At 41.6% G+C, this 20,639-nt stretch overlaps 1 protein-coding gene across 4 annotated transcripts in view; it reads right to left on the bottom strand.

The window, feature by feature from the left end:
* Positions 1–20,639, bottom strand: part of RASGEF1A (RasGEF domain family member 1A) — a 246,915-nt gene that overhangs the window by 110,140 nt on the left and 116,136 nt on the right. For 3 of the 4 annotated variants that reach the window (XM_060286880.1, XM_060286881.2, XM_070043949.1), the window contains one exon: positions 9,767–10,380. The gene's annotated coding sequence lies outside the window, so the exon portion shown is untranslated. The remainder of the gene's footprint in view (positions 1–9,766; positions 10,381–20,639) is intronic. The other variant, XM_070043950.1, reaches the window with a different exon arrangement.

Below are 20,639 nucleotides of genomic sequence, written 5' to 3'. Positions count from 1 at the left end.
ATGAATGGATAAAGAAGATGTGGCACATATATACAATGGAATATTACTCAGCCATAAAAAGAAACGAAATTGAGCTATTTGTAATGAGATGGATAGACCTAGAGTCTGTCATACAGAGTGAAGTAAGTCAGAAAGAAAAAGACAAATACCGTATGCTAACACATATATATGGAATTTAAGAAGAAAAAAAATGTCATGAAGAACCTAGGGGTAAGACAGGAATAAAGACACAGACCTACTGGAGAACGGACTTGAGGATATGGGGAGGGGGAAGGGTGAGCTGTGACAGGGCGAGAGAGAGTCATGGACATATACACACTAACAAACGTAAGGTAGATAGCTAGTGGGAAGCAGCCGCATGGCACAGGGATATCGGCTCAGTGCTTTGTGACCGCCTGGAGGGGTGGGATAGGGAGGGTGGGAGGGAGGGAGACACAAGAGGGAAGAGATATGGGAACATATGTATATGTATAACTGATTCACTTTGTTATGGGGCAGAAACTAACACACCATTGTAAAGCAATTATACCCCAATAAAGATGTTAGAAAAAAAAAACTACAATATACAATGCAGAAAAGACAGCCTCTTCAATAAGTGGTGCTGGGAAAAGTGGACAGCTACATGTAAAAGAATGAAATTAGAACACTTCCTAACACCATACACAAAAATAAACTCAAAATGGATTAAAGACCTAAATGTAAGGCCAGATAAAACTATAAAACTCTCAGAGGAAAACATAGGCAGAACACTTTATGACCTAAATCACAGCAAGATCCTTTTTGACCCACCTCCTAGAGAAATGGAAATAAAAACAAAAATAAACAAATGGGACCTAATTAAACTTAAAAGCTTTTGCACAGCAAAGGAAACCATAAACAAGACCAAAAGACAACCCTCAGAATGGGAGAAAATATTTGCAAACGAAACAACTGAAAAAGGATTAATCTCCAAAATATAAAAGCAGCTCATGCAGCTCAATATCAAACAAACAACCCAATCCAAAAATGGGCAGAAGACCTAAAGAGACATTTCTCCAAAGAAGATATACAGATTGCCAACAAACACATGAAAAGATGCTCAACATCACTAATCATTAGAGAAATGCAAATCAAAACTACAATGAGGAGAGGTTCCTTAAAAAACTAAAAATAGAACTACCATACAACCCAGCAATCCCACTACTGAGCATATACCCTGAGAAAACCATAATTCAAAAAGAGTCATGGGGGCTTCCCTGTTGGCGCGGTGGTTGAGAGTCTGCCTGCCGATGCAGGGTACACGGGTTCGTGCCCCGGTCCGGGAAGATCCCACATGCCGTGGAGCAGCTGGGCCCATGAGCCATGGCCGCTGAGCCTGCGCATCTGGAGACTGTGCTCCGCAACGGAAGAGGCGACAACAGTGAGAGGCCCACGTACCGCAAAAAAAAAAAGAGTCACGTACCACAATGTTCATTGCAGCTCTATTTACAATAGCCAGGACATGGAAGCAACCTAAGTGTCCCTCAACAGATGAATGGATAAAGATGTGGCACATATATACAATGGAGTATTACTCAACCATAAAAAGAAACGAAATTGAGTTATTTGTAGTGAGGTGGATGGACCTAGAGTCTGTCATACAGAGTGAAGTAAGTCCAAAAGAGAAAAACAAATACTATATGCTAACACATATATATGGAACCTAAAAAAAAAATCGTTCTCATGAACCTAGGGGCAGGACAGGAATAAAGATGCAGACGTAGAGAATGGACTTGAGGACATGGGGAGGGGGAAGGGTAAGCTGGGACGAAGTGAGAGAGTGGCATGGACATATATACACTACCAAATGTAACATAGATAGCTAGTGGGAAGCAGCTGCATGGCACAGGGAGATCAGCTCAGTGCTTTGCAACCAACTAGAGGGGTGGGATAAGGGGGGTGGGGTGGGAGGGAGATGCAAGAGGGAGCGAATATGGGGATATGGGGATATATGTATGCATATAGCTGATTCAGTTTGTTATACAGCAGAAAGTAACACAACTCTGTAAAGCAATTATACTCCAATAAAGATGTTTTTAAAAAAAAGATACATGCACCTCAATGTTCACAGCAGCATTATTTACAATTGTCAAGCCATGGAAACAACCTAAGTGTCCATCAACAGATAAATGAAGTTGTGGTATATATATATATATATATATATACACACACACACACACATACATACATACACACAATTGAATATTACTCAGGCATAAAAAAGGATGAAATTTTGCCATTTGCAGCAACATGGATGGACTTTGAGGCCTTTATGCTAAGTGAAATAAGTCACACAGAGGAAGACAAATACTGTAGGATATCACTTATCTGTGGAATCTAAAAAATACATCAAACTAGTGAAGATAACAAAAAAGAAACAGACTCACAGATATAGAGAACAAACTAGTGGTTACCAGTGGGGAGAGGGGAGGGGGGAGGGGCAATATAGGGATGGGGGAGTGGGAGGTACAAACTATTGGGTATAAGATAGTCTTAAGGATGTATTGTACAACGTGGGGAATATAGCCAATATTTGAATAACTGTAAATAGAATGTAACCTTTTAAAAGTGTATAAAAATAAAAAATTTAAAACCTTTAAAAAAACTACAAAAGGCAGAAGTGTAAAAAGACAAAAATAGAAACAGAAAACAAGAGCAACAAATAGAAAAGAGTAATAAATATGGTAGATATTAATCCAATTATATCAATAATCACTTTAAATGTCAATTATCTAAATATACCAATTTAAAAATAGAGATTGTCAGTGTGGATCAAAAAACAAGACCCCAACTATATGTTGTCTACATAAACCCACTTTAAATAGAGACCTATATAGATTAAAAGGAATAGGATGAAGAAAGATATACTGTGCTAAACACTTGTCAAAAGAAAGTAGGGTAGCTGTATTAATTTCAGACAGAACCAACTTCAGAGCAAGGAAAATTATCAGTGATAAAGAGGAGGATTACATGATGATAAAGGGGTCAGTTCTCCAGGAACACATAATAAACATTAACATGTATGGACCTAACAACAGAGCATCAAAGTACATGACACAAAAATTGATAAAACTGTAAGGAGAAATAGATGAATTCACTATTATAGTTGGAGACATAAACTCTCCTCTGTCAGAAATAGGCAAACACAGCAGACAGAAAATCAGTAAGGATATAGCAAACGCAACAGCACCATCGATCAACTGGGTATAATTGACATCTATCAACTACTTCATTCAACAGCAAAATATACATTCTTAAACTCACGTGGCACATTTACCAAGATAGACCACATTCTGGGCCATAAAACATATTAACAAATTTTTAAAAATATGAAATACAATATTTGCTCTCAGATCACAATGGAATTAAACTAGAAATAAATAATAGAAAAATAGCTAGGATATCCCAAAATACTTGGAGATTAAACAACACACTTCTAAGTGAGACATGGTTCAAAGAAGAAATCTCAAAATAAATTAAGAAGTATTTTTAAGTAAATGAAATGAAAATACAACTTAGCAAAATTTGTGGAATGCAACAAAAGCAATGCTTGAAAGGAATGTTATAGCATTGAATACCTATATTTGAAAAGAAGAAAGACCTAAAACTAACCATCTAAGCTTCCCCCTTGGGAAACTAGAAAAAGAAGCACAAGTTAAATCCAAAGTAAGCAGAAGAAAAGTAATTTAAAAATTAGAACAGGGGATTCCCTGGAGGCGCAGTGGTTGAGAGTCCGCCTGCCGATGCAGGGGACACGGGTTCGTGCCCAGGTCTGGGAAGATCCCACGTGCCGTGGAGCGGCTGGGCCCGTGAGCCATGGCCGCTGAGTCTGCGCGTCCGGAGCCTGTGCTCCGCAACGGGAGAGGCCACAACAGTGAGAGGCCCACGTACGGCAAGAAAAAAAAAAAAAAGAATCTGCCTGCCAATGCAGGGGACACGGGTTCAATCCCTGGTCCGAGAAGATCCCACATGCCACGGAGCAACTAAGCCCGTGCGCCACAAATACTGAGCCTGCGCTCTAGAGCCCACAAGCCACAACTACTGAGCCTGCGTGCCACAACTACTGAAGTCCGCGCGCCTAGAACCCAGGATCCACAACAAGAGAAGCCACCGCAATAAGAAGCCCGCACACCGCAACAAACAGTAGCCCCCGCTCACCGCAACTAGAGAAAGCCTGTGTGCAGCAATGAAGACCCAATGCAGCCAAAAATAATAAATAAAAAATGAAGATTATGAACAACTCTATACCCACAAATTTGATAACCTAGATGAAATGAACCAATTCCTTGAAAGACAATCTGCCAAAAGTCACTTGAGAAGAAACAGACAATCTGAATAGGCCCACATCTATTAAAGAAATTGAAACAATAATTTATAACCTAACAAAACAGAAAACACCAGGCCCATATGGGTTCACTGATGAGTTCTACCAAACACTTAAGAAAGTATACCAATTTTCTACAATGTCTTCCAGAAGACAGAAGTAGAGGGATGGCTTCCTAAATCATTCTATAAGGCTAGTATTACCCTAAAAGCAGGACCAGACAAAGACAGTACAAGCAAAGATTCAACTACTTAAGAAAATATAGTCTACATGTATTTGTAGCTGGGTGCATGGAAGCTACAACAGGTGCAAAATTCTGAAAGTAGGAAACATGTGGGGGAACTACTGTCCATCCTCTGCAGTGGGAGTTCCTGCTCTGCCCTAGCATGTGGCCTTTACCAGACATGACCAAAATCCACCTGACATTTGGTCAAGGCAGGCGCCAGAGTCAGCCTGCATATTAGCTATTAGTAAAGCTGGACTTCTCTGTTTTAAATAAATAGATATAAATGAATCATCTTGCTCACCTAACACTGGAACCAATTCAGGAAGTAATATTTACCTACTAAGTACCATCCCTTTGCTGAGTCTATAATATAGATTATTGTATTTAATTCTCACAGTTCTATGAAGCTGATTCTAAGATAACCCTCATTGGTGGAAGAAAACGAAGCAGAGATAACGAAGTCACTTTCCCAAGGTCACTCAGCTATTGATGAAAATCCAGATATCTCTGACTCTGATCAGAGAGATTGCTTTAACCATATTTGTAATGGCAACTACAGCTGGGGCAATATCCCCATTCTTTGCTTAGCGCAGTCATTCTTTTTATTGGACACAAATCAAGTGCAACCTTCTGCTACACCTTTGCTATGATCCAAGGTTCTAGTCCCGGCTCAGGGGGAGGATGAAATCTATATGTGTCCTCAGCTGCCCGTGCCTCTAATCCCTGGATATCCATGGGTGATGTTCCTGGTTCTCTACCAGGGGTTGCTTTGGTCCTTATTTCTATCTGGTCTTGTCCCATTTTTTCCTGGAATATCTTGAACATCTGAATTTATGATTTGGCAATGCCACACTTCTCCACCTTTTAGCATTTACGCATGCTTTTCCTATCTCTATAGTCTGTTGATGGTCATTTCAATGGAAATTTGGAAAGAAGTTAGAGTTGCATACAAATGTAGCCATCCTATCTGGAAGTCTATTCTATCAAGTACAAAAGCTAAACATTTTTCTTGCCTCTAGAGCATGATTATGGGCAAGTTCTCTGAACTGAGACATTCTTTCTCTCTCTCATCTGGGCTAAGAGCTCATACCTTAAGATATTCCACAGTACATACAAATGAGCAGGGCCAGGAGAAGCTGGAAGGTAGAGGGAGGGTGGGTCCTTCAGATGACCCTATGCTGAAATTTTCTGTTCACCCCACCTGGACCCATTCAAAGGCCACTGTTTACAAGGCTCTATTTAGAGTCATGGTTTTCAGTATGAATTCTGTGGGTCCCTGGTGAGTGGGAAAGAAGCTGAGTATGAGACCCCAGAACCCCCTATTCCCACTTCATCCAAGCAGCTCTGCATGTATCTATGCTAGAAACTTGGTCTGAGTCCTGGTCAGACATTTATGGATGATGTAAGTAGACTGAGCCAGGTGTATCTTTGTGAGAGGGCATGGGGGCTTCTGAGGTTCAGTCCTCATCCTGAGCCAGGAAGTCCTGTGGCAGAGCCAGAAGGACCCTGCCCCCGGCAATGGTGGGGAGTCCAGTCCCATCTGTACCCAAGGCTGGGATTCAATTTGTCCCCTTAAAGATGTCCAATTTCTCTCATTTCACAAAAGAATGGGGACTTTTTGTAACTACGTGAAAAGGGAAAGCCTACAACATCAAATAAACACATATTTAGGACGATGGCCAAGACTGGTATCTCTCTGCCCTGGAGAGCTTCTGCCTCTGATGGGGAAGTACGTCCACTGCAGCTGCTTCTGCTCTAGACACTGTGACCTGTTGGTCCCTGCTCTACAAGCAGCAGGCTGTGCGTGCCGTGCTACTCCTGAGGCTAAACGGAGCCTCAGCACCTTTTGAGTCTGAGAAGCCAGGAGGTGTTAGGCTTCAGGTAGCATGAAGCCTTGGAAACTTGCAACTCTGAAGCCAAATGCAGCTTTATACAAATATTTAAAAGCCCGGACTTCCCTGGTGGTGCAGTGGTTAAGAATCTGCCTGCCAACGCAGGGGACACGGTTCGAGCCCTGGTCCGGGAAGATCCCACATACTGCGGAGCAACTAGGCCCGTGAGCCACAACTACTGAACCTGCATGCCTAGAGCCCGTGCTCCGCAACAAGAGAAGCCACCGCAAGCACAAGCCTGCGTGCCGCTACGAAGAGTAGCCCCCACTCGCCACAACTAGAGAAAGCCCACGCGCAACAACGAAGACCCAACACAGCCAAAAATAAATAAATAAATATATTTATTTATTTATTTAAAAAAAAATTAAAAGCCCACTCGCTGTGGTAGAGATCCTTGGCATCTGGCCATAAGGAGGTGTGCTGTTGATCACCACAAAGGACAGCGCCTGAATTGGCGCTTAATAGAATTACTGGATGTCAAGTCTGGGAAAGAAGGGCCTCCTTACAGATACCGGGAAGGGTCAGACTGAGGGTAGGGGTGTGCTCAGGTGCCCTGCAAATGCCACAAGCAATTGACATCCCCCTTCTTGCCATCACAGCCAGAGGCATCTAGTTACACCTTCTAAAGTAGGGGGCACTGACTCACTTAGGAGCTGGGAGGCCACACATTTGGCACAAGTGGATGCCACGAGAAGACTGGGGGCTGGACAGCTTGCCTGGAGAGAGATACGCGATGCGTCCCCCAAAAGGGCAAACTCTGCCTGACCAACAGACTGGCCTCGTGGCTCCCTCCTGGCTCAGAGCACACTTTCTCTCTAGTTCGTGTGCTCATGCTGTTGACCTGCGATGCTGAGCTCCACTGCAAGCGGGAGGCCTCAATGGGATGAGGCTGCCCCATGTTCCTGATGCAGGTTCCAACGTGGCTTCTGGGTCAGGGCAGAGCTCCATTCCCAGATCACTGAGTGGTACGACACTGTTCCTTCTTTGCCTTCCGAGGAGCTACCTTCTACTGACCACTTCCTATGTCCTGCAAACACTAATCTCTTTACCTATGTCCTCTCCTCTGATCATCACAGCAACGCTGTGGGTGGGTATTGCTGCTTCTCCCATTCTGCAGACAAGAAACTGAGACTCAGAGAGGCTAAATCATGGCCAGTAACTGTAGCCAGGACTGTCACTCAGATCTGCCTCCAACCAGTGTCCCTGTAGTGTGTGACTCCAAGGGCAGAGGACTCCTGGGGCAAGGATGCTGGGGTAAAGGACACACCACAGCCAAGCCCCATAACCTTCCTTCTCTAGGTCAGAGGCCATTTAGATTTGGGGGTCAGACAACACATGGCATTGCTCTGTGCTGGGCTTACAAGGTCCCTGCTTCTGAAGTCAAGAGTCCAACAGGAAGGCCAGCCTTAATGCACAAATAGTCATATAGTGTTAACCTCCCAGCCTCCCCTATTTGCCTGTTCGATGAGAGACATGACAATCATGTCTCTCTCACACACTGCCCAGGAAGAAATTGGACTAAAAGGTGTCTGGTCCAGGGTACAGGTTCAGTAGACATGGCTTCCTTCTGAGCTGCATGTGGGGGACCTGTGAACTGAGCCTCTTCCTCTGAGTCACCGGCAGCAGGTCTCCTGCCAGGGGTCGTGAAGGTTGACCAGTCCCTGCATCGTGGTGGATCTGCTGTCCTGGGGGTGGAGGCTGGGATCTTCCCCCAGACCACTTCCTGGTCACTTCCCTTTCCTTCACTCTTATGCTGCTGAAGGTCAGCATGGGGCCCTCCCTGGCCACATGATTCTCTTCTTTGGAAGCCCAAGGTGCTTCTCAGAAAGGAGATTGCTTGAACCCACAAAGCATGGGAGTTTGGAGGGAGGGGCTGTGTCCCAAACTGACAGGTGAGGGAAGCCACTAGGTGCACCTGCACTAGACATGGAGAAAGCTGTGGCCCCAGAGGGCTTGAGGGTGATCATGGCTGATTTCTGTTCCAGCTCTGCCACGTACTGGCTGTTTGGACTTGGTACCCGCAAGCGGCAGTTTCTACATCAGTCAAGTGAGTAAACTGAAGCTCCCTCTCCAGATAAAAGAAGAGGTAACATGTGGAAGACACCAGAACAGTTCGCCAGAGTGGCACTGATCAACAGAGGTTGACAGTGCGCGCGTTGCGCGCACGCGCGCACACACACACACACGCGCGCACGCACGCACACACACGCACACGCACACACGCACACGCACACGCACACGCACACACACACACACACACACACCTCTCCCAAAGCCTGCTTAACTAGTCCATCAGAGCAAGCTCTCCAAGACTGGGTTTTGAATAATGAAAACATTTTGAGAGTGATAAATGCCTGCAGGCCATCAGTATTTCTCAGGAAGTGTAGTTGGTGCCCTGCCCCAATGGTGTGTTGGGTGCCCCCTGGGAGAGCGTGTGGCTGGTCCCTGAAGAGGAAAGACATGGAGCCTGTGGGCTGCATCTCTACTTCCCTCACCTCACAGCCTCCTGACCTGGCACCAGTCAGGACACTGGTGGTCTGTGGATGCCCCTTCCTCTTCCCCCTTCCCCCTTCCCCACTCCGCTCTCCACTAGAAAACAGAGAGCCACACACGGAAGTGTCGTGTTCTGCTAATTGAGGGAGAGAGAGTTGAGTACTCTTGTCTTTCTGAAGGTTGATGTGTTTGTGTTTGTCAAAATCCAGCTTCAGCCCCTCCTCACAGATTAAATGACTCATTTCTCATTTGGATAAAAAGCTCTAATTTAGATAAAAAGTTCCTACATGGGTGTTTCTGTGAACAATATTTGTCTTTAATCTAAACAGATCATAACCGGTTAGAAAATTTTCTCCACTCTTCTGATTTATCTGCTTTTACATGCCAGCTTCAAGGAAGCAGACAATGGGCTCCGGGTTGGGGGGCCCATAAGCTAAAGGAGAGAAGCAGAGGGGGGATGCGTGAAAGAGGAAACAGGGTTTTCAAAGCACCAGGGCTTGATCATGTTTCTGCACCCCCAAAGCACTGAGCGTGTCCATCACATGGCAGGCTGAATGAATGAATGAGTGAATGAATGGATGGAGAAAACAGGCGCAGAAGTGGGAAATTCAGGAAAAAACTTGTGTTTTCTTAGCTGGGTAAGATGACCACTCAGGTCCCCTAATGCTCACATCCCACAGGGAATACAGGCAGCTGTCTTACAGAGGATGAGACTGAGCTGAGGGGCTGCGGAACTTGCTCCGAGAAAATGGGAGGGCACAGCCCAGACCCCCCAGCAACAGGCCCACCCCCGCCCTTCACGCAGCCGCTTACCTGGGCTTGAGTTGCTCACAGCCAGACCCCAGCCATTCTTCCAGGTTGGACCAGTGGGGCCTCCTCTGGTGACCTCAGGACTGGACCCACAGCTGTCCCTGTAGGGGTGGCCCACGAACCCTTGCCCAGCAGATGAGGGCTGAGAGATGAGGTATTCTGGGAGACGCCCTGGGCCTCATCCCAGGGCAGCAGGGTCTGCGGTCCATGGACTCACTGCAGCGGGTCCCTGGTCCTGATTTTCACACCGCAACCAGCCCTCCTCAGTCAGAGCAGTGGGGCAGCTTCAGCCTTGCCTCCTATGCTCAGGGGCCATTGTGACTGGCGTTGAATTGACCGCCCCTGCTCTGCATGCAGCACAGCTGATGGCTGGTAAAAACAAAACAAAACACAGAAAACCAAAACTGAGGCAGAGAGAACAGAAAGGGAGACAGACAGATGGAGGAAGAGGTGATTCCTTGAGAAAGAGAGGGAAAGGGACAGGAAAAGATAGAGAATAAACAGAGATAGGGGACTTCTCTGGTGGTCCAGTGGTTGGGACCCTGCGCTTCCATTGCAGGGGGCACAGGTTCGATCCCTGGTTGGGGAACTAAGATCCCGCATGCCTCACAGTGCGGCTGAAAAAAAAAAAAGGATAAACAGTTATAAACATGGGGAAAGAAAGAATAAAACTGACTCCTGAAGAGGACAGCGTGTGCCCGTGTGTGTGAGCACGTGTGCATGCATGTGTGGTGTGTGTGCACGTCTGTTGGCGCACACACACGAGCCAGGTGTAGGGGGCATGTGTGGGAATAGTGCACTTTCACAGATGCAGCCCTAAGCCTTGCCACTGCGCGGGAGCATCAGTCCAATGGCCACCATCATGGGCTTGGGCATCCGTCACGTGGGCACTGCCAGTAAGGCAGTGAAGCTTGTTGAAATCTCTAGAAATTTCGAGGGGTTGGAGCCAGCGTGGGATGGTGCTTGGCCTTTCCTGCTCCCCTGAGTTCCCACAGACTCCAGCCACCCACCTGTCAGGGTCTGGGGGCTACAGACAAGCCAGTGTGGTGCAGGCACATTCTAAACTTGCTTGCAGTGAGGCAATGAGGACAGTCTTGGACATCTAAATGCACTTTAATGCACAGGTGCTGTCTGTAATTTGCCCCATGTTCATTTCCATGTTGACATTTTGAGAAAGGAATAGTATACCAATTTTACAGATGAGAGGATGAAACCTATGAGGTCAGTTTTTAGTCCCTTGTGGCCACAAATTTATGGAATAAAAAAATATCTCTGTTAAAAAACCACATCAGTGGATGGACCTAGAGACCGTCATACCGAATGAAGTAAGTCAGACAGAGAAAGACAAATATCATACGATATCACTTATATGTGGAATCTAAAAAAAAGGCTAATGAACTTATCTACAAAACAGAAACAGAGTTACAGAGGTAGAAAATAAACCTATGGTTATGGGGGGTGGTAAGGGGGGGATAAATTAGAAGATTGGGATTGACATATACACACTACTGTATATAAAATAGGTAACTAATAAGGACCTACTGTATAGCACAGGGAACTCTACTCAATACTCTGTAATGGCCTATATGGGAAAAGAATCTAAAAAAGAGTGGATATATGTACATGTATAACTGATTCACTTTGCTGTACACCTGAAACTAACACAACACTGTAAATTAACTATACCCCAATAAAAATTTAAAAAAAAACACATCAGGAGAGGACCACTGTGAAAGGCGGGTTGTGTTGGAGGTTCTGAGAGGAAAGAGACACAGAGCAGAGGGAGCCTGGGCTCCTGAGGGGTGAAGATTTGGGACACTGGGGGCAGTAAGTAGGGGGTGAGGTGTCCTCCTTCACTTGCTCCAGGACAGGGGCAGTAGATGTGGGCACTTGGGCTTCAGAGGACAGACAGAGCCTGGGGCAACTCCCAGGAGGCCAAGTAGCCCCAGTCTAGAAACCTCTATCACTGGGACTCATGACTGACCACAAGGCTTGTCCCTTCCACTCATGTTCCTTGGGCAAGAGGCTGTAGGAAGAACTAGAACATTCATACAGGGGTAAAAAGGAAATGGCAAGGCAAGGATGCACAGTCATATGTTCCTGTGATTTAACACACACCAAAGGAAAACAAACACCACAAAAGAGGAAACCAGGGACTTCCCTGGTGGCGCAGTGGTTAAGAATCTGCCTGCCAATGCAGGGGACACGGGTTCAATCCCTGGCCCGGGAAGATCCCACATGCCGCCCGGGAAGATCCCACATGCCGCAGAGCAACTAAGCCCATGTGCCACAACTACTGAGCCTGTACTCTAGAGCCCGCAAGCCACAACTACTGAGCCTGAGTGCAACAACTACTGAAGCCCGTGCACCTAGAGCCTGTGCTCTGCAGCAAGAGAAGCTAATGCATTGAGAAGCCCAAACACCACAATGAAGAGCAGCCCCCGTCCTCCGCAACTAGAGAAAGCCCACGCACAGCAACAGAGACCCAAAGAAACCAAAACAATTTTTTTAATTTTTAAATTATAAAAAAAAGAGGAAACCAATGCATCCCGTGGAAATCAACATTCAAGGACTTAGAGTTAATTGAGTAAAGAGAGAAGACTTTAGAAAAAGTATAATTAATATCCACAGAGAGATATGACTGAATAGGAAGCCAGAAAAATATTCAGTGACAAAACTGAAGGCATCCAGATTGGAAAGGAAGAAGTAAAACTATCTCTATTTGCAGATAACACACTCTAGGATGTAGAAAACTTTGAAGGAATATACACTTACACATACACACACGAACACACATGCACACAGCTGTTAGAGCTAATAAATGAGTTCAGCAAGGTTGCAGGGTATACAAGATCAATAAACAATCAGTCGTATCTTTATATATCAGCATTAAACAATCTGAAAATAGAATTAAGAAAACAATTCTGGGGGCTTCCCTGGTGGTGCAGTGGTTAAGACCAATGCAGAGGACACAGGTTTGACCCCTGGTCCGGGAAGATCCCACATGCCGTGGAGCGACTAAGCCCGTGAGCCACAACTACTGAGCCCATGTGCCACAACTACTGAAGCCCACAAGCCTAGAGCCCGTGATCCGCAACAAGAGATGCCACCGCAGTGAGAAGCCTGAGTACCACAACGTAGAATAGCCCCCACACGGTGCAACTAGAGAAAGCCCATGCGCAGCAACGAGGACCCAATATGGCCAAAAATAAATAATAAAATAAATAAATTTATTTTTAAAAAAAACAAAACAATTTTGTGTTAGTTTGCTAGAGCTGCCATAATAACATGCCACAAAATAGGTGGCTTAAATGGAAATTTTTTCGTCTCACAGTTCTGGAGGCTAGAAGTCTAAGACAAAGGTGTTGGCAAGTTTGGTTTCTTCTGAGGGCTGTGAGGGAAGGGTCTCTTCCAGGCCTCTCTCTTAGCTTCTGGTAGTTTCTCGGCTTGTCACAGCATAGCTCCAATCTTCACATGGCATCCTCTCTGTGTGCATGTCTATGTCCAAATTTCCCCTTCTTATAAGGACACAGACATACTGGATTAGGGGCCCACCCTAAAGACTTCAGTTTAACTTGATTACCTCTGTAAATACCGTAACTCCAAATAAGGTCACATTCTGAGCTACTGGGGGGTTAGGCCTTCAACATATGGATTTTGAGGGGATATAATTCAACCCATAACAAATTCCATTTACAATTGCATCAAAAATAATAAAATATTTATGAATAAATTTAACAAAGACTTATACACTGAAAATTATAAACATAATTGGAAGAAATTAAAGAAGACTTAAATAAATGGAAAGGCATCCCAAGTTCATGATGGGAAGACGTAATATTGTTAAGATGGCAATACTCCCCAAATAAATCTACAGATTAAAAGCAATCCTTACCAAAATCCCAGGTGTATTCTGTAAAGAAATTCACAAGCTGATGCAAAAATTCACATGCAAATTCAAGGAAACCAGCATAGCTAAAACAACCTTAAAAAAGAAGAACAGAATTGGAGGACTTACACTTCCTGGTTTCAAAACTTACCAGCAAGCTACAATAAACAAGACTGTGTTACTAGCATAAGGATATATGCAGAGAGATCAACAAAATAGAATTGAGAGCCCCAAAATAAACCTTCACATTTATGAGCAATTGATTTTGAAAAGGTTGCCAAGACAATTCAATGGAGGAAAGAATCATCTTTTCAACAAATGGTATTGGGACAACTGAACATTTACATGCAAGAGAATGGAGTTAGACCCTACCTCACATCATGTATCAAAATTAACTGAAAATAGATCTAAAACTTCAATGTAAGAGCTATATTTATATAGTTCTTAGAAGCAAACAGGTATAAATCATCATGACTTTGGATTAAACAATGGTTTCTTAGATATGACACCTAAAGCACAAGCAACCAAAGATAAATAGATAAATTAGACTCTGTCAACATTAAAAACTTTTATATTTCAGAAGACATGATTAAGAAAATTAAAAGTCAAGCCAGAAACTGGGAGAAAATATTTGTAATGTAAATATCTGCTAAAAGACTTGTATCCAGAATACGTAAAGATCTCTTACAAAGTAGCAAAATTAATTTTTTTAACTAATTTTTAAATAGGCAAAGGATCTGAAGACATACTTCACCAAAGAATATGTAGGAATCGTTAATAAGTGAATGAAAAGATGTTCAACATCATTAGTCATTTAGGGGTATGCAAATCAAAACCACAATGAGACATCATTTGCCAGCCACCAGCATAGCTATAATAAAAAAGACCGTCCTTACAAGCTTTTGGTGAGAATGTGGGGAAACTGGAACACTTATACATTGCTAATGAAACGTAAATGATGCAACTACTTTGGAAAAACACTTATTTTCTTAAAAAGGTAAACATAAATTTACCATATGATCCAAGCAATTCCACTCCTAGGTATGCACCTAAGATAAATGAAAATTTATCTCCACACAAAGATGTGTATGCACATGTTTATAGTAGCATTATTCATAATAGCCAAAAAGTCCATCAACTGGTGAACTGGTGAACAAAATTAGTGTATCCATACAAAGAAATACTATTTGGCAATAAAAAATAATGAAGTACAGATACAAGCTACAACAAAGATGAACCTTGAAAACATTATGGAAGTGAAAGAAACCAGAAGAAAAAGACCACATATTGTATGACTCAGTTCGTATTAAATGCCCAGAAAAGGCAAATCTATAGACAGAAAGTATATCAGTGATTGCCTAGGGCTGCGAGTAGAAATAGGGATTTACTGCAGATGGACATAAAGGATCTTTTTGGGGTGATGGAAATGTTCAGAATTGGATTGTCGTAATAGCTATACAACCCTGTAAATTTACTAAAAAATCATTCACACAAAATGAGTGAATTTTATGGTACATAAATTATAACTCAGTAAAGCTCTTAACCACACACACACACACACACACACACACACACACACAGAGAAATTGTTAGAGAAAATAAATGATTCAGCAAAGTTATAGGATATAAAATCAGTACACAAAAATTAGTTCTATTTCTGTATGTTTACAATAAACACACTGAAAGATAAAATTTAATTGATTTGTGATAGCATCAAAAAGAGTAAAATTCTTAGGAATAATTTTTATTTATTATTTTATTTTATTGAAGTGTAATTGATTTATTGATACAATGTCATGTTAGTTTCAGTGTACAGCACAGTGATTCAGCTATAATTTTTTTGTCAGATTCTTTTCCCTTATGGGTTTTTACAAAATACTGAGTATAGTTCCCTGTGCTCTACAGTAGGTCCTCGTTGGAATAATTTTAACCAAGGAGCTTAAAGATTTATACACTAAAAACTGTAAAACATTGCTGAAATAAAGAAGACATAAATAAATGAAAAGGTAACCCATGTTCATTGATCGGAAGACTTAATATTGTTAAGATGACAATAATATCCAAAACAATCTACAGATGAGTGCAATCTCTATCAAATCCCAATGGTATTTTTTACAGAAAAAAAAATCCTAAAATTTATATGGACTATCAAGGGATCCCAGAACAATCTTGAAAAAGAAGAACAAAGCTAGAGGTCTCACAGTTTCTGGTTTCAAGATATATTACAAAGCTACAGTGATCAAAACAGTACAGTGTTGGCCTAAAGACAGACATTTAGACAAATGTAATAGAATAGAAAGCCCAGAAATAAACCCTCACATATGATCAAATGATTTTTGACAAGGTGCCAAGATCATTCAATGGGGAGAGGATAATCTTTTCAACAAAAGGTGCTGGAAAAACTGGATATTTACATGTTAACAAATAAAGTTGGAGTTTACCTAAGCCATATTTTAAAAAAAATAACTCAAAATGGATCAAAGACCCAAAAATAAGAGCTGAAACTATAAAACTCTTAGAAGAAAGCATAAGTGAAATCTTCATTGCATTGGATTTGGCAATTATTTTTTAGATTGGACACCAAAAGCACAGATATTGGAACGCTCATAGATTGCTGGTGGGAATGTTAAAATGGTGCAGCTGCTGTGGAAAACAGTTTGGCGGTTCCTCAAAAAGCTAAATATGGAATTACTATGACTCAACACTTCTACTCCTAGTTATATACCCCAAAGGAATTGAAAAGCAAGGACGGGAACAGATATTTATATCCCAGTGTTCATAGCATTATTCACAGTAGCCAAGAGGTGAAAATAACCCAAGCATCCATTAAATGAATGGATAAACAAAGTGTATTATATACATACATGAACTAGCATTCATACAAAGAAATGAAGTTCTGATACATACTGTAACATGGATGAACCTTTAAAATAAGGTGAAATAAATGAGACACAAAAGTGCAAATATTATGATTCCACTATATGAGGTGTCCAGAATAAGCAAATTCTTAGAGACTGAAAATAGATTAAAGATTACCAGGGGCTGGGGAGAAGATGGGGAGTTTCTGTTTAATGGATACACAGTTTCTGTTTGGGGTGATGAAAATATCTTGGGAATAGATAGTGGTGAAGGTTGTACAGCATTGTGAATGTCATTAATGCCACTGAACTGTATACTTTAAAATGGTTAAAATGGAAAATTTTGTTATATATTTTTACCACAGTTTTTAAAAAATTCATAATGTAATAGATTAAAAACTACTAAATTTTACACTTTAAATGTGTGAACTCTGTGGAATGTGAATTATATCTCAATAAAGCTACTTTTTATTTTAATTTTAATTTTTATTATTATTATTTTTTGGCATCCTCACATGGCTTGCAGGATCTTAGTTCCCCAACCAAGGATTGAACCTGGGCCACAGCAGTGAAAGCACCGAGTCCTAAGTGCTGGACAGCCAGGCAACTCCCAATAAAGCTATTTTTTTTAACTGATAGAAACATCAGAAGGTATTAAAATAGCTCTCTTATAGTAGGAGATATACATATATATCCTAAGAAATAAACAAAGAAGTAAATAAATAAAATGGAAAATGATAGATCAATTTTTAAAATTTCATTAAAATCCTTCTATCAACAATAGAATTGGGGCTTCCCTGGTGGTGCAGTGGTTGGGAATCTGCCTGCCAATGCAGGGCACATGGGTTTGAGCCCTGGTCCGGGAAGATCCCACATGCCGCAGAGCAACTAAGCCCGTGCGCCACAACTACTGAGCCTGCGCTCTAGAGTCCACGAGCCACAATTACTGAGCCCACATGCCACACCTACTGAAGCCCGCGTGCCTAGAGCCCATGCTCTGCAACAAGAGAAGCCACCGCAATGAGAAGCCTGCACACCGCAACGAAGAGTGGCCCTCACTCTCCACAACCAGATAAAAAGCCCGCGCGCAGCAACGAAGACCCAATGCAGCCAAAAATAAAATTTAAAAAAATTTTTTAATTTAAAAAAAACAATAGAATTAATCTTTAAAAAGGGACAAAAATTTCCTGAGATGTAAACTCCTAAGTAGTTCTAAATTAAGTCTAAAAAGTATAATTCATATAGCCATATTCACTGACTTCAAAGTAATTAAGTTAGAAACTAGTGATTCCCCCAAATTACATAACACACTTAAAGTTACTCTTGGATTTAAAAGAACACCATGACAGAAATTCCCAACATCACAGCAGAAATTGATGACAACCAAGAAATGGATGACGGAATACTCCACTTTTTAAACTTGTGAATATTTTTCAAAGCAGTATCCTGAGAAAATTTAGAACCTTAAATGTATTAATTAGAGAAAAGGAAGATTATAAATAAAGGAACTACTAGCTTAGTTCAAAAGCAGGAATGCCAGCATTAAAATAAACCCAAGAAAGTTGAATTGTGATTGATAAAGAAGATGAAGATAATAAAATAGAAATCAAACCTACAGTAGGAAAAAATTCACACTGTTAATCCATAAAACCCAAAGCGGGCTCTCAGAATTAGCAATGCTGAATTTGCACAAATGCTGGGAGGCTCAGCGCCGTCACGTGCATGTTTACAACATGGGTACTGCAACCTGATCAGACCGACGAGGAGAAAACACAGACAAGATCAGGAAAAAAGAAGGAAGACCAAGGAAATTAAATAAATCATAGTAGGCCAATATGTACAATAAAGGGTTTGAAATCAGAGACATCATGGAGAAATTTACAGGAAAATATGAATTATCACAATGGGTGTGAAAACGCTAAAAAACTAATAACTGCAAGGGAAGAAGCGGACAAAAAAGTACAAGGTTTACCCTAAATTGCAGTGTCATTTTTTTCAGACAATGTGATTTTCTACCTAGAAAACTGAGCTAACAAACTATAAGAATAATTAGGACAAATTCCATTAGATGGAGGGAACTGCCTGTCTACACCAAGTCCCCTATCTACCAGCAATGAATTATAACATATAAAGAAAAATGTCGTTCATAATAGCAACACTGTTACAACACAGCCAGGGGTAAACCAAAAAAAACCGTGCAGGACCCATATGAGAAAATGATAAAGTGTCATGTCTATAATTTTTAAATTAAAATTTGCATGAATAAAGAGATAAACTGGAGAAAATGTGTAAGAATAGTCAAGACTGTTAGGAAAAAGGAAAGTGGTGAAGTAGAAATTCTCTGTGACACATGAAAATATATTATAAACCATTATAATTGAAGGAATATGTAAGAATAAACATATAGAATATCAGATACTCACTTTGAAAGAGGATAGTTTCCTGAAACTGGCCTACACATTGAGGAATTTACTATATAAACTAAAAGAGTGTAAAATATAGATTTTGAATAAGAGATGATTCAAAAAATGGTGTTGAATTGACTAACTATACATTTGTAATATAATGAAGGTAGACAGCTACCTCACAATACTAAAACAAATACAGATGATTTATCCCTACAAAATTATAAAAATCATTTGAAGAAAATATTTTAAAATATATTTATAAGTGAAAAAAATATGAAAGAATATATGTGGAATTAGGAAAGTCATTCTTAAGACATAAATGACAATATCTATAAAATAAATTTACATTAATAATAGTATACTGTGCAACCTCAAGATACGAGATACATTTTTCACTCAACAGTTTGGAAAACCGGATACTATTTAGAACTGATGGGAGTGTAAATAGGAACAGCATTTTTTAGGACAATTTAACCATATCTACTAAAATTAAAGGGTGCAATCCCTTAGACCAAAACAATTTCACTTCCTACACATATGCATAAGCTGGCTAAACAAGGATGTTTATTTAGCCTTGTTTATAGTAGCTACACAAATATATAAAATAAACAACCAAATGTCTATCGACATGGAAAAGGGTAAATAAATTATCACTATTCAGCAGTTTATAGATGAGGTCATCCTATATTCATTTAATATGGGAAGTTCTCACAAGATTTCTTGTTAAGTGGAGACAGCAAACTGCAAAAGCATGAATACATGGAATATCGTTTATGTTAACTATTTGTGCTAACTCACTGATGAAACCCAAATTATGCAAAAGCAAATGAAGCAAATTAATTTTTCTTTTTTTTTTTTTTGGCCATGCCACGCAGCATGCATGATCCTAGTTCCCCGGCCAGGGATCTAACCCATGCCCCCTGCAGTGGAAGCGCAGAGTCTTAACCACTGGACAGGCAGGGAAGTCCCTACACCAGTTATGATGTCATCTTTGGGGAGGGCCTTGGGCATGGTGGCAGGGAGCAGGTGGCCATGTGGGAGGATTTCTGATGCATCTGTAAGTTTCACTTTTCTAAATAACAGAACATGCACATGTATTATTTGTGCAATTAGAATATAATTAAATATAAACATAAAAGATTTGTTTGGGTTGGAGGCAAAGAACATGTGAAAGCACCTGCCAAGTCTTGGTGAGGCATAACATGGACTCCTGGGCTGCTTTCCCAGTCACAAAACCTCCCAGGGGCAGAATGAAGAGAAAAGAACTCAAGTCTCTGCCCAGTCGTGGGAGATACCTTGTCCCCGAGGTAGAGGATGAGTGAGCGTGTGTGTGAGAGAGAGAGCTGTTGATGGTCGCGTTCTTACTCTGCGACATCAATGTCCAGGTTTTTCCACACGATGCTGTCCTCTGTGCCAGCAGGAGCCTGTGTGATGTGCATTTCTGAACACAACACCCCATTAGCTTTTTCTGGATACGCCACTGATAACTATTCTACAAGGTTTGCTGCTGGCGCTTCCTAGATCTTACCAGAAGGCGTCAGCAGAACATTTCAGACACCATCCAGGACTCTCGTTCCTTCCACCCAAGGGTGCTTCAATGATTTGTTGACAGAAACATTGAGGGGGTGAGGTCATCCAGTCAAGCTACCAGGAGGGACACGTGCAGGAAGTGATATTAACCTCAGGGCTGCCACCTAGCTAACATAAAGTTAAAACTCTTG

Source organism: Globicephala melas, chromosome 16 (genome assembly GCF_963455315.2).
Source record: "Globicephala melas chromosome 16, mGloMel1.2, whole genome shotgun sequence".
Taxonomy (NCBI): domain Eukaryota; kingdom Metazoa; phylum Chordata; class Mammalia; order Artiodactyla; family Delphinidae; genus Globicephala; species Globicephala melas.
The sequence above is the reverse complement of the archived record's forward strand: the minus strand, read 5'-3'. Positions and strand labels throughout refer to the sequence as shown.